Source organism: Nannospalax galili, unplaced genomic scaffold (genome assembly GCF_000622305.1).
Source record: "Nannospalax galili isolate Female #2095 unplaced genomic scaffold, S.galili_v1.0 scaffold1379, whole genome shotgun sequence".
NCBI lineage: Eukaryota > Metazoa > Chordata > Mammalia > Rodentia > Spalacidae > Nannospalax > Nannospalax galili.
Window position 1 is genome coordinate 1,479,573 of NW_008343573.1, and position 12,555 is coordinate 1,492,127.

Below are 12,555 nucleotides of genomic sequence, written 5' to 3' on the forward strand. Positions count from 1 at the left end.
CACACACACACACACACACACACAGACACACACACAACTTTGCTACATCCCAAAAGATACTTGATGTAGTAAAGAGAAACAGATCTTAGCAAATAATAGTGTTAGCAATAATAAGGACTAAGGATCTACCTCCATTAATAAAGTACTTGCCTTGCAAAGACAAGAACTTGAGTTCAAGTCCATATTAAAAAAAAAAAAAGAAAAAAGAAAAAAAGAAAAGGCCAGGCATGGTGGCACACACTTATAATTTCCGTGCTGAGAAGGCAGAGATAAGTGGATCCCTGGGACTTGCTACCTTAGTAGGCAAGTCCTAGATCAGTAAGAGAAAATTTAAAACAAAAGATGAACTGTTTGAGGAATGACACCTAAAGCTGTCCTCCGGCCTCCCTATGCATGTACATACATGTGTACTTACACACATGTGAACACACATGTGCACACACACATAAATAGTAATGATGATATAAATAAAGGTGATGTTGAGGCTTCGACAGCATGGCACAAGATAGGAAAGAAACAACAAGCTTCTTAGTAGCAGAGAGGAAATGGACATGGCAGTTAGCTCACTGTTGTCTCCATCTGTTCAAAACACAAATAGAAAACTCAAGAATTTACAAGAGAACACCAACAGGTCATTCCTCAAATCTTGGATTAGGCCAGTTCTCAGAGTGTCTCTTTCCTCTAGCCAGTGCCACTGTTATTCAGTACTACACTGACTTGACTACTCCCCATGAGCAAGGGCTCGCTGATCAAACAAAGATACCACCTTTACCAGTCCCATTAGTCTGCTCACCTGCATACAGTGCCCAGATGGAGCCAGCCAGGGATGATGACAAACTTGTCCTGGTATAACCATGTGTGATTTATTCATACAACAAAATAAGATTCAGTCCCCAAATGGGTACAAATTCTGGGATGAACTTGGAAGACATGGCATTGAGTGAAATAAACTGGACACAAAAGGACAAATATTGTGACACCGTCTTAAAGGAGATTTCCCGGAGTCCTCAAATCCATAGAGAAAGAAAGTGGGATGGGAGTCACCAGGAGTTAGAGGAAAAGGTGAGAATTGATGTTTAGTGAAGGTAGAAATGTTCTAGAGATGGATAGGGTGACAGCTGCAAGCCAATAATGAATAAACTTAATGCCACTGGACTGTAACCTTAATTGGTTAACAAATGGTATATTTTATGCAATGCATATTTTACTACACAAAGATGCTGGATGCTGGTAAATCAACAGGTTTCAGTAAGTGGAGCTAGCAAACACACAGCTTGCTTCTATAGCTCTTCTTTCCCCCACATAATTGTATAAATTTCCTAAGGGAACGGAGCTATCCTTTCCCCTGTACTGCCTGTTCCAGTCAGAAAAACTAAATAATTGACCAATAGGATTGCATAACATCATTGAGAAAATCATGGCTCCTCTGGTCAGCAGGGAAGGAAGGCAGGGGCCTTGAGAAGGCCACAAGAATTAGATAGATGAAAAAGGGCTTATCTACAATATCACATACACAGAGGGATTGTGAAACCCACACTCCTATGTAATTGCTTGGATTTGTGCTCAAAGAATTGGCAGAAATTGGATATGAAGTAAAGTCTCTTCTTAGAAGTCTCTTGCCCCTCCCATTCCACAGTCACATAGACAACCACATGGCCCAGTGGTTCCCACCTTCTTCCTTCCTACTGGGCTTTCAATTTCAATTTTAGCTGTGTATTTATAGGGATTAAACCACATACTCAGTCAGAACCCAACCCTGCTGGTCTATCACCTGGGGTGTCTATTTGAATAGAAAAAAGACTGCTGACCTCCTTCTCTGAGAAGCCCATGTACAAAATATTCACACAATCTGATAAACATATGGTCTTTCACAGCTTGGCATTTTGCTATCTGTCTTTTTTATATTTTTTAAAAGTAATATCTGACTTTCTTATGTCTGATGTAGAACCATTCCCTCAATAGTTTGGATAACAAGCAGCTGTGGCATGTGTATCTCAGTTCTAATTCATTGTCATAGCTGATTTGGGCTGCTCTAACAAAAATACCATAGATTTGGTGGTTTAAATGATAAAGTATTTCTTTCCTTATCACAGTTCTGAGGGCTATAAAGTCTAAGATCAAGGTACAGGCAGATTTAGTGTCTGGTGAGAGTATGCTTCTTGGTTCATGGATGGGCAGCTTCTAGTGGTGGCCTCCCAAGGGGGAAGGGACAAGGCAGCTCTTTGGGGCCATTAATAGAAGGACACTAATCCCACTCCTGGGGCAGCTCCATCCACATGACTAAATCCCTTTCCAAAGGTCATACTTCCTAATGTCATTGTCTTGCGGGTTAGGATTATAACACGTGAATTTCAAACAGTGTACAGCATCCAGTACTAAGCATTTCAGAGCACATGGGCATATGGAGACTGGGGTGACACTGTAGAAGTTGAGCTGTTTCTAAGAAATTGTATTTAACTCCTCTGGCTTTTCCCTTGTGATGGTGTTAAGTTCAAGGAAAGCATTGTTTGAGCTCTGCTGTGTGCCAGGAGTTACCTTGGTTGCAGGGTCTGAACCATAAGCTATTCAGTGAGTCAGTAGGGCCAGGCAGGAACCTGGAGGACCATTCAGCATCTAAGAGCTCCAGGACAAGCCCAGGTGTCTTCAAAGGCTTTGGCAGGGACTTTGCCCATCCTAGCCTTCATTTCTTTATCTAGAAAAGGGAGGAAGTGACAAGACTTTCTACTGAGTGCTAATAACATAGCATGCCCTTCACAAAACACAGTGTTCCTAATGCTATCACCCAATACCCTTTGATGGCTGGTGGTGTTACCATCATATTTTCAGATGAGAAAAATGAAGTTCAAAGAGAGAAGTGACTTGTCGAACAGCAAGTAGCTAGCACAGAGCAGAACTGGGATTTGACTGCATTTTCAGTCTGCCTAGGCCACAGCCCTTGCATGTCCTACAACATAGAACTACTTTCTCTTGTCACTGAGTTATTTGTGAGGGTCCCATGAGATGAGAATAAAAGTCCAGGTTAATTGTAAGGTGCTAGCAGAATTCAGATTGTTTTTAAAAATAATTTTGTTGTTGGAAAAATTAGTAAAAATATTATTAATGATTACTGAGAAATACTTTTGCTTTTTAACATTGCATAATTTTTAATAGCTCTGCTGTTAAAGTCACATACCACACATTTTGCTCATTTAGAATGTATAATTCAGTGGTTTGTTGTACATTCACAGAGTCGTGCATCCATCATGTTGTGTGATGCTATTCCTGGGGAAATATGAACAAACGTCTACTCACCCCAGATAGAAACTAATGACAGACCAAAGTAAGAAGACCACCAAATCCAGCTTGGTGAACCAGTGAATTTTATTGGGGTTGCTTATGAAGTACGGGTAAGGGATTACTTACAGGAGCAAGGACAACTCAAAGGCAGTTGCACTGACAAAAGCCTTGCTACTCCAGTCTGAGTGATGGCTCACAAAACCTGAAAACCTGGAGCTCACTTCACAACTTATAGGTTGGAGAACATTTTTTTCCAGGCATCTCAGTTGGTCTGAGCTTCTTCTAGGTAGCCTGACTGGTCTCTTGACTCTTCCAGGAGGCTAGGCTTATCAGAGAATCTTTTAGGCAACTCAGCTTCTCTGAGAGTGTCTCCCAGCAGTCCTTACTGCTTATGTGTGCTTGGCAGGGGAGGGGCCTAGTGAACTGGTCAGTTTCAGGGACATCCTGAAGCTTTTAAGTTGTTTACTTCCTGAGTTTAAGGAGCTTCCCAGCATCTTGGAATGTTTCACCTCCATTTAGACTATCCTATCTTGGGGCTGGAGAGATGGCTCAGCGGTTAAGAACATTGGTTGTTCTTGCAGAAGACCCAGGTTTAAATCGCAGCACCCACACGGCAGCTAACAACTGTCTCTAACTCCAGTTCCAGAGGATCCAACAGCCTCTTCTGTCCTCCACGGGCATTGCACAACATGGGTGTACTTACCTACACACAGGCAATACACATAGACACATAAAATAAAAATAATAAATAAAATATTTTTTTAAAAAAGAATATCCCGTGTCTTAAGGTGCTTCCCTGCAGATGGAAGATTTTCTCTCAGACAAAATAGAAACATAACACATCGCCACATTTTGGGACATAGATTTTGGGACTTTTCATCATCCCCAAAAGAAATTTGGGGAAGGGCATTAAGGAAACCTGGAGACAGGGCCTGACTGTGTGATGTGTACACCAGACCTCAGCTCTCTTCCCAAGAAGGAGGACCTTTCAGCGACTTTGAGGTGGAGCACACAGAATTGGAAATGGCCAGAAGAAGGTCATGCTCTCCACCTCCATACCCCATCCCCACGACACATGACTCTGTCCCCCAGAGCTAGCTATCACCCTGACACATGTTCCATCCTCTTAACACCTGGGAGTAGCCCTGTGCTGTATGCTACCTTTTCAAGATAAAAATGTCCTTGTCACTACCTTCAAGGACCTAATCTAACCAAGAAAAGACCAGAAAGGAAGCACACGGCTGCACTCAAGAGCAACCCCTAACAAAGAGCGGGGAGTTTAGAGACTGGGGGTGCTCACAGGAAGCTCCTGATCTGACCTGGCTCCATACCAAATCACAGAAGCTTCAATCGGCCTTCCAGACTCTACATGTGAGTAGCAGGGGTAGGAAGTGGGCCTTGTAACTGAGGAGGATGCTTAGGACGAGCTTCCATACTCTCTCAGAAGCCTGTCCTCTCCAGGCTAAGTCTTGATTTCTCCATTGCCTCTAATTGTGGAGTTCTCCAGGTACAATATGGCTGCTGCCATCTTGAAATTAGAGCAGCTGTGATTAACCCCATGAAAGAGACACAAAATTGGACTCATTAAAGTTCCCTCATGGAAGGAGGGGAAGGCTCTTGAAAATGCTCTTGAGGACCCTGCCCTACCTGAGGATCTGTAAACATAGACAGTTACTGGGGAAGGACGAGACTCTTCAGTTTCATAAGCCCTAGTAAGTTACCCCAGTAAACTCATTAATTCACCAAGCTGGACTTGAGAGGGTCATTTCTTTGGTCTGTTGTCCTCTCTATTTGGGGTGAGTAGAAAGAGACTCCCCAGGGGAAAAAAAATCATATAACATCCCTGAAAGGGACAAGGTAGGGGGATGGCAAGTCCTGAAGGACCCCAGGAAGATATCTTGAGGCATCTTTGCCATTGAGCTCCTGCATGAAGAAGCAACATCAAGGCTCTGCTTTCCCCAGGCATCACGATGGACACATAACCCAATGGGGATGTGAGGGTTCCAGATAGTGAGATCCAAACTCAATGGAGAATCCTGCTTTCTGACTCCTCAGTCAAATTCCAAGTTTCAAAGATAGAGAACTGGGCCAGAGGGCTTCCCAAGAGGCCCCGGGAAGGAAAACGTGCAGGCAGGATGTTGAAGATGAGCAGGAAGGAAGTTGAGCCTCAGGGCTCCACAGGAACCTGGGAGCTCTTTAACAATGTGTGCAAACCAGATCAGAGCCTCAGGAGAAGCCCATGCTAGCAGGGCAGAGGGCATGAAGGAGGAGTCAAGGCAAGTAGGGGTTGTAAGGCCTCATTCTTCCATCTCTCTCACCAATCTTGGTGTTGCCACCTATGGTCATTACCATTCCTCCCATGATGCCACCACCGTCACTGCCACTCTTCACTCTCAACTTTCCCATCTGCAAACCAAGGGCTTGGGTCTAAAGCTTTCATTAGACTTTCCCAGCTCTGGTTTTCTTGGTTCTCCAACTGTGTCACGCAAGTATGAAGCTGGTGACTTGGTGGACCCCTGGGTTTACCCCTGGTAAATCTGTATCAAGTTTAGACATGCTATATAAAGCTCTAGGCCTCCTCTTCCCTATCTACGGCCATGCTCATGACTGGCAGGATTCCGTGAAGCTCACAGGGACTTAACTCTACCCACCCCTCCCCCCAGAATTGGGAATTAAACCTAGGGCCTCGTGCATGTGAGGCAAGCACTTCCACTGAGTTACAACCCCAGCCCTAGGTTGGAGCTTGTATTTTTCAAGGGCTCAACTACATGAGGTCCATACTAGGAGTTCCATACCTGCCCCCTTGACACATACACACACATCTCCTATCAGCTCAAACAATTTCCAGGGGGGCAGCTCTGTTTTGAAGGAGAATCAGGGAGGGATGGAAAGCAATTATTCTTCCCACAGTTCTCTGAGTACATTCTAGAAAAGTTGGCATGACCAAAGAGATAAGGCCAGTCTGGAGGACAGTCAGTCAACAGTAGGGCCAGGATTGAGACTACTGGGAGGAGAAATAAACATGGCAGACCAGAAGGAAGCACAGATTTGTGGAGCAACACAGTCGCAAGTTCCAGACCCCAGGCAGGGACTTGGATGCTTTCTTCATCCTGACTGCAGTTCACTAAAGGAAGGAATAAGAAAGGCAATCTCAGAGCCCAGAGGAACCACCAAGGCTGCCTGGGGGCTCTTGAATGCTAAGGAGCAAGCTGGGGGACAGACTGTTTCCGGACAATAGCCTATTAACATTCATTACCCATAAAATGGGCAGTTTTCAAATAGCCAGATAATTGAGGCCATTGGTGGAAGGAGGCTGGAGTTACTTGATTAATTGCCTGGCTTGTTTAGACACAGCCAAAGAGAAGCTGTTTGTGCTTTGAAGTCTTGCTACACTTTCTCTGTCTCCCTCTCTGGTCTAAGCATCCAATCTGGCTTCCTGTTTTGCACATGAGCCTGCACACCTCATCAGTCAACACAGAACAGCCATAAACTTTTATTTTTAATCCTCATTTTAGAGAGCAATCCTTTGGACCTCTTCTCTGCTTTTATCTAGGTCCAAACTCCATAGATCCACTTTTTTCATTCATTTAATAAAAATATATCAAGTGCCTATTACCTGCCAAGTTCTATTCTAGGAGCCAGGGGATACAGGCAGAAACAAAAACAAAAAAACAAAACCAGAAATGGGATAAGGCCACCCAGCTTAGCTTGGTTCCATCCTTGTGAGGGTGTCAGGAAGAAAGTCCCCAAGACTGTGTCCTCTTCAAACAACCATAGCACCTCTTGGGGGGGTGATTTGAAGGATGGAGGGACCCTTATTTAAAATAAACAAATTCCCTGCATTGTGGAAAGGAGACACAGGCAAGTAAATAAACAAGAGCATTGGCAGCATTCAGGTGCTGGTAAGAGCTGTGCAGAGAACAGAGTGAGTAGGGGTGCTTTTTCTTAGGTGATGGTCAGAGCAGGTCTGAATAGCCTCTAAGAGATAGCCTTATACACCTGAGGCAGGGTCTTCCCTGCTCAGAGGAACATAGGCTTATCAGATGATTCCTGATATCAGAACTGGGTGTTCTGTGTTCCAGGGAACCCCTCAGTCCCAGGTAAAAGGATCAGCAAGCACAGTCCCTGAGTAGAGAATGACTGGCAAGGAGCAGTGGGGTGTGGCTGTGTGTGGCTGCAGCAGGATGAATGGTGAGCAGGGGACAGGGCCTGGACAGGGTGACACAGACCATGAGGGCTCCTGCCCACCCTGTCCTACCTCCAATAAACCCCAGGATCTGACTCCAAAAGAGTCAGTGGTTGGGAAGGACTATGTATTTTCAAAAGATGGAGAGATTATTGTTTTAAGTGGCACCTGGTATATACCTAGCGTATCTTAGCTGATATGTCCTCCAAATAACCCTGCAGCGCAGGGCATACACTGTTGCCATCCTTTACCGGGATGTGAACCAAAGCTGGGAGGGTTTGATCACTTTCCTACATTCTGCGGGCAACAGAGCTAGAGGGCAAACTCTGTGGCTCAGAGGAAGTTTATCATCCTTCCTAGCATGCATCCTGGCTATAGTCTTCGTACATACATTACCACTTTCATCAGTTGCTGGAGAAGCAGGCAGGTCATCAATTAATTTCTCATTTTACAGTTGAAGAAACTGGGGCTTGAGACATTGCATACACATGTACAATCAGGCTATGAACGGTTCTTCTGGGCCGGGATGTTCCAGTCAAGGCTTTGCGAGACCCAATCTTAGCTCCTTGCCATCCCGTTTTAGAATAAGCAGTGATGCCCACAGAGAAGAAATCTGTCTCTGAGCACAGGCTAGGTTCTAGGAAGGGACCTAGGGGTCACCTGATATCTCCACGGGATACAGTAGAAAAATGGATTCACTAGGGTTACCACTACAATAGCACGAGTCTCTGACCCTGTCTGGCACCCTCCTCTTCCGTGGTTGTCTCTCTCATCTCTGCCCAGGAACACAGCGGGGTCACTGCAGTGGGAGAAACCCAGAGGGAATCTGCCTGGACAGCTTCCCACCCACCCCTCCCCCATCCCTGCCTGCTTCTTTCCCAAGGGAGAGAAGTATTTGTTTTTCCTGCTGCCTTGATTTATGGACCACTTTGTTCTTTTATCTATTTGCACAAACTCGGTAGAGTGACCTGTTTTTTCCCAGAGGGTGGGATGCTGTCAGCACCTCAGGGTCACAGGTCAGGCGACCTGCCTAGGGAGGAAGGGGTTACAAGAGGTCACCTGGGAACAGGCTGCAGGTACCACTCTTGCTTGGCTCCATGTTGCTTCCTTGGGACTTAAGAGGGCTGAGCAGGAGAAATGGTCATGCACAGGGCTCCTCTAGGTCTCAGACTCTGAGCTTACCAGTCTCACATTCTGACAGTGGCCCTGCCAGGGAGGTGTAGCACCTCCACTTGGCAGACATGAGAATCAAGATGTGGAGAGATGGAGCACTTCATCCAGCATGGCACAAGCAGAAAAGTCATAGGGGCCTTGACTCAAAGGCCTCCTGACAACCAGCATTGCCACCTAACCACCAGTCTGCCCTGCTTTGGGAACAGAGGCAGGATATCCAGGGCTTTTAGCTGGGTGCTTGGGTCAGAAAGGCCAGCTGAGCTCACAATCTTTTCATCACTCCTCTCTTAGGGACCACAGTCCTTGCCTTACCCCTACCTCTCTCAGGGATGCTCTGTCATGAAGTCTCTGAGTATATCAACATGAGAGTCAAAGGAGGTCAAATTCAAGGCCCTTGTGGGCCATATCTCTTCGTGTATTCACTTGAAGGCAGCTCAGGATCCCTCCCCAGCCCTGAGTTCTGGGGAGACTCTGAAGAGCTGGGGAGGGGGTAATGAGGCAGGAGGTAAGAAGTCCCTGGGGACTCCTCAGCCAACAGATCCCGTTTGTGACCTTAGAGGTCCTCATCCTCAGAGCTTCCTGGACTTCCTGAGGATGGGTGGAGATCAGGTTACCAATGCATGAGAGTCTTGTGTGAACTCTAGGAGACTGTGTGTCTTATTTCACAGGTAAGATTTGAGGTTCTAAAAGAAGACATAGGAACAAAGCAGAATGAAGCCAACCATCCCTGAGATGTGGCCATACCAGACACCAGAAGCCCACAGCACACCGGCCCTGTTCAACAGCTACGGAGGGACTCAAGACATGCATTGTTTGGGGGAAAAACCCTCATTTAGTGAAACTGCTTCCAAATATGCTGGAAGGATCTGAGGCAATTATTCAGATAATTAATGTCAGAAATACTCCCACAGATTTTTTTCCCTCAATTATTAGCATATTTCAGGTGTAAAGTGGTGGGGTTTTCACTTAAATTACTTGTTTAATTGTCATGCAGGTGTAGACACATTCTCAGAGGGAGGAGAGATTGCCAAAAGTGTGTGCCCAGACCCCAGCCCCGGGCACCTTGGCACAGAAAAACCTTTGTGAGTGAACCATCTAGCAAAAATAACAGTTATTATTATTTGAAAACATGAGATGTTGGAAAATTGGCATGCATCCAAGTACAGAAAATGTCCTGTCCCCCCACCCTTGCCAGGTTGCCTGTATGGGCCATGAACGCTAATGAGTTCCCTAGTCATTATTTCAAAACTGACCCTGTAGGAGATTTGGCCTCTGGAAATACTGCCAGGAGTTTTGAAACTAATACATTTAAAGACCGTTTAAACATCAGCGATGGAAGAGCTTTGAAAATTGTCTAAGCAAGCATCCTTATTTTATAGAGGGGAGCACCAAGGTCAGAGATGGGCAGTTGCTTCACAACATGAAGTTCACCACAAAAGAAAGGCGGAGTGCCCCCACCCAGATGGCCTCTTGCTGAGTTTTCTTTGGGTTCTCCTGGCTCCTTTACCCAACCCAGTGACTGCACGTCAAGCCAGCAGGACAGCATTTCCCACCAGAAGAGGAAAATGTGCTGGTTCTCCCTGCTTATCTCATCTGGCTTTTGTTCCTACACTGAGTGTCTATAGGAGGCAGGCACTTAATCTTCACAGAGATTTACATTATCACCTTCATGTTATGCATAAGGGAAATTGAGGCCCAGAAAGCAAGGTGGCCTAGGCAAAGCCATCTAACAAGGAACTATAACCCCAACCTGATCAATTTGATATGACTGAAATGGTGTCTCTGGGCCATTGTGTATCTGAAGGTGATAAACTGGAGTGGAGTGCAGCAAGACTGAGAAGGGACCAGAGACAGGGGATGGCTCACAGTGGAATATCCCTGGTTGTATCAACCACCGAATGACCTTGGGAACATCCTTTCCTAACCCCAGGCCTTGATTGCTCCTCTTTTAAGATGATGGTGTTGGATGAGATACTAAAGGGCCCTTGAAATCTGTTTGGATCCCTGAAATCTGTTACTTGGATTCCACCCACTGGACTCCTCCTTCCTTGATACCCATAGCACTTGTTTCCTGGAGCTGTGGGGCAGGTACAAGTTGCCTCATTCCATCACTCATTCCACAGAAGATCCTGGTTGTGTCACAGCTGATGAGTGCCAGCATCTATGTTTTACTCTTCCATATAATATGGCTGTTGCAGTAGAGAGAGAAAATTGAAGCTCAGTGTCTTGCCCAAGGCCATCAGTCTATACAGCAGCCTCTCTGGGGCTGTTGTGGGATCTTGGAATTCCAAATTCAGCGCTCTTCCACCAAGGCCAGAGTGCCTCCCCAGGCTTACAGCCCAAGGGTCTCATAGAAGCGCCTTAGGACTCAGAAACTATAGTGTGAGTGACAGAGAACCCCACGTCAGGACAGCCACTTCTGTGCTGACAAGTTTCCTTTCTGTGGACAGCGGCCCAGGGTCTGAGAGCTTCCTGCTGCTTATGTCAATTGTGGTAAACTGATTCTAGCCTGGACAATAATTATGCACGCCTGTGGCCTACCTCTTATCTTCTGGAGATTTTGTGAATTGAACCCAGAGACCAAGTAGCCCCCAAACTCCTAGCTGTGGCAGCCCTGGGACATACACTCGAAGCTCCCCACAAAGACATACCAAAACCCAGGAAACATGTGGGCCCTCCCTGTTGAAAAAGGACACCTTTGAATTCCACCACCAGCTCACTGCACACAGCACATCCTCCAGGGAGAAACAGACACAAGAGGCAGAATGAGTTCAAACTCAACAAACACAGGGAACACTGCCTGCCCTATATCTTGGATCCAGCTTAAAGTCCTGTGTCCTCAGCCCCAGTTAGGAGAGAGGGCACATAGGGAAAGCTGGTTGTGAGAAAAGGTACTTCCAGTGGTTCCATGGCCTGTGGGCACTGGAGAGACGTTTGGGTAAGAGAACAATTCCTGGGTACAAGGCCAGCTACATTAATGAGCTCCAGGGCCTTGGGAAAGTCCTACCACTCAGCCTATTTGCTCATCTTTAGAGTGAGTCTAATGAGTTATTCAGCCCACCTTGCTGAGGTGCAATCCAGTGGAAATGTCTCCTTCCTTTATCTCCTCTTCCTTCTCCCTGAATAGTCTGACTCTCAGCAGTGAGTGCCCAGGGGTGATATTGAAAGGACATTGTCTTTCTCAGGGGCAAGTAATGGAGGAGGAGGAGGAGGAGGAGGAGGAGGAGGAGAAGGTAAAGGAGAGAATAAAGCCACCTCCTCCCTTCCCCAGGTTTCAATCTCCCTGGACCCTGACTCCAAACTGTGGGACCCAAGATGAGATTCACCAGGCGACCACATTCCCAAAACTCGGGACCAGGACCGCACCTAAGCACCAAAGAAAGCTCTTAGGTGATGTTTTTCTTTTCTTTCAAAAACAAATATCAGTGGGACAAAATACATGCAAATGTTTAATTGTTTTGTAAAGTGAGGGGGCTTAGTCACTCAACTCTAAGGCAAGACCCATATCCAATTGTGACTTTGTGGCTCTGAGGCTGGAGCTCCTGGGGCAAAAGTGTCCACTTGACGGATGACCATAGTCATGTCCAGAATTCACAGTCCAAGACAGACTAGACACATCAGCAGAGCAAGGTACAGCTTGTAGTGTGTGTTGGTGTAGGTGCCATTCCTGTAGTTTGTAGAGAGCCCTTCTGGCCTCTCATGTGCTCTATGAATTAATTTCTTTTCTATTCATGTGTGGTTATGTATGTAGCTGCCAGGGGAAAACTTTGCTATCATTCCTCAGGAGCTGTCTACCTTGTTTATTTGAGACAGGGTCTCTCTTTGCTTTGGAGCTTGCTGATTTGACCAGGCTAGCTAGCCAGTGAGTCCTGGGGATCTTCCTGTCTCTGTTTTCCCAGAGATGCTATCTCCTCCCCCTC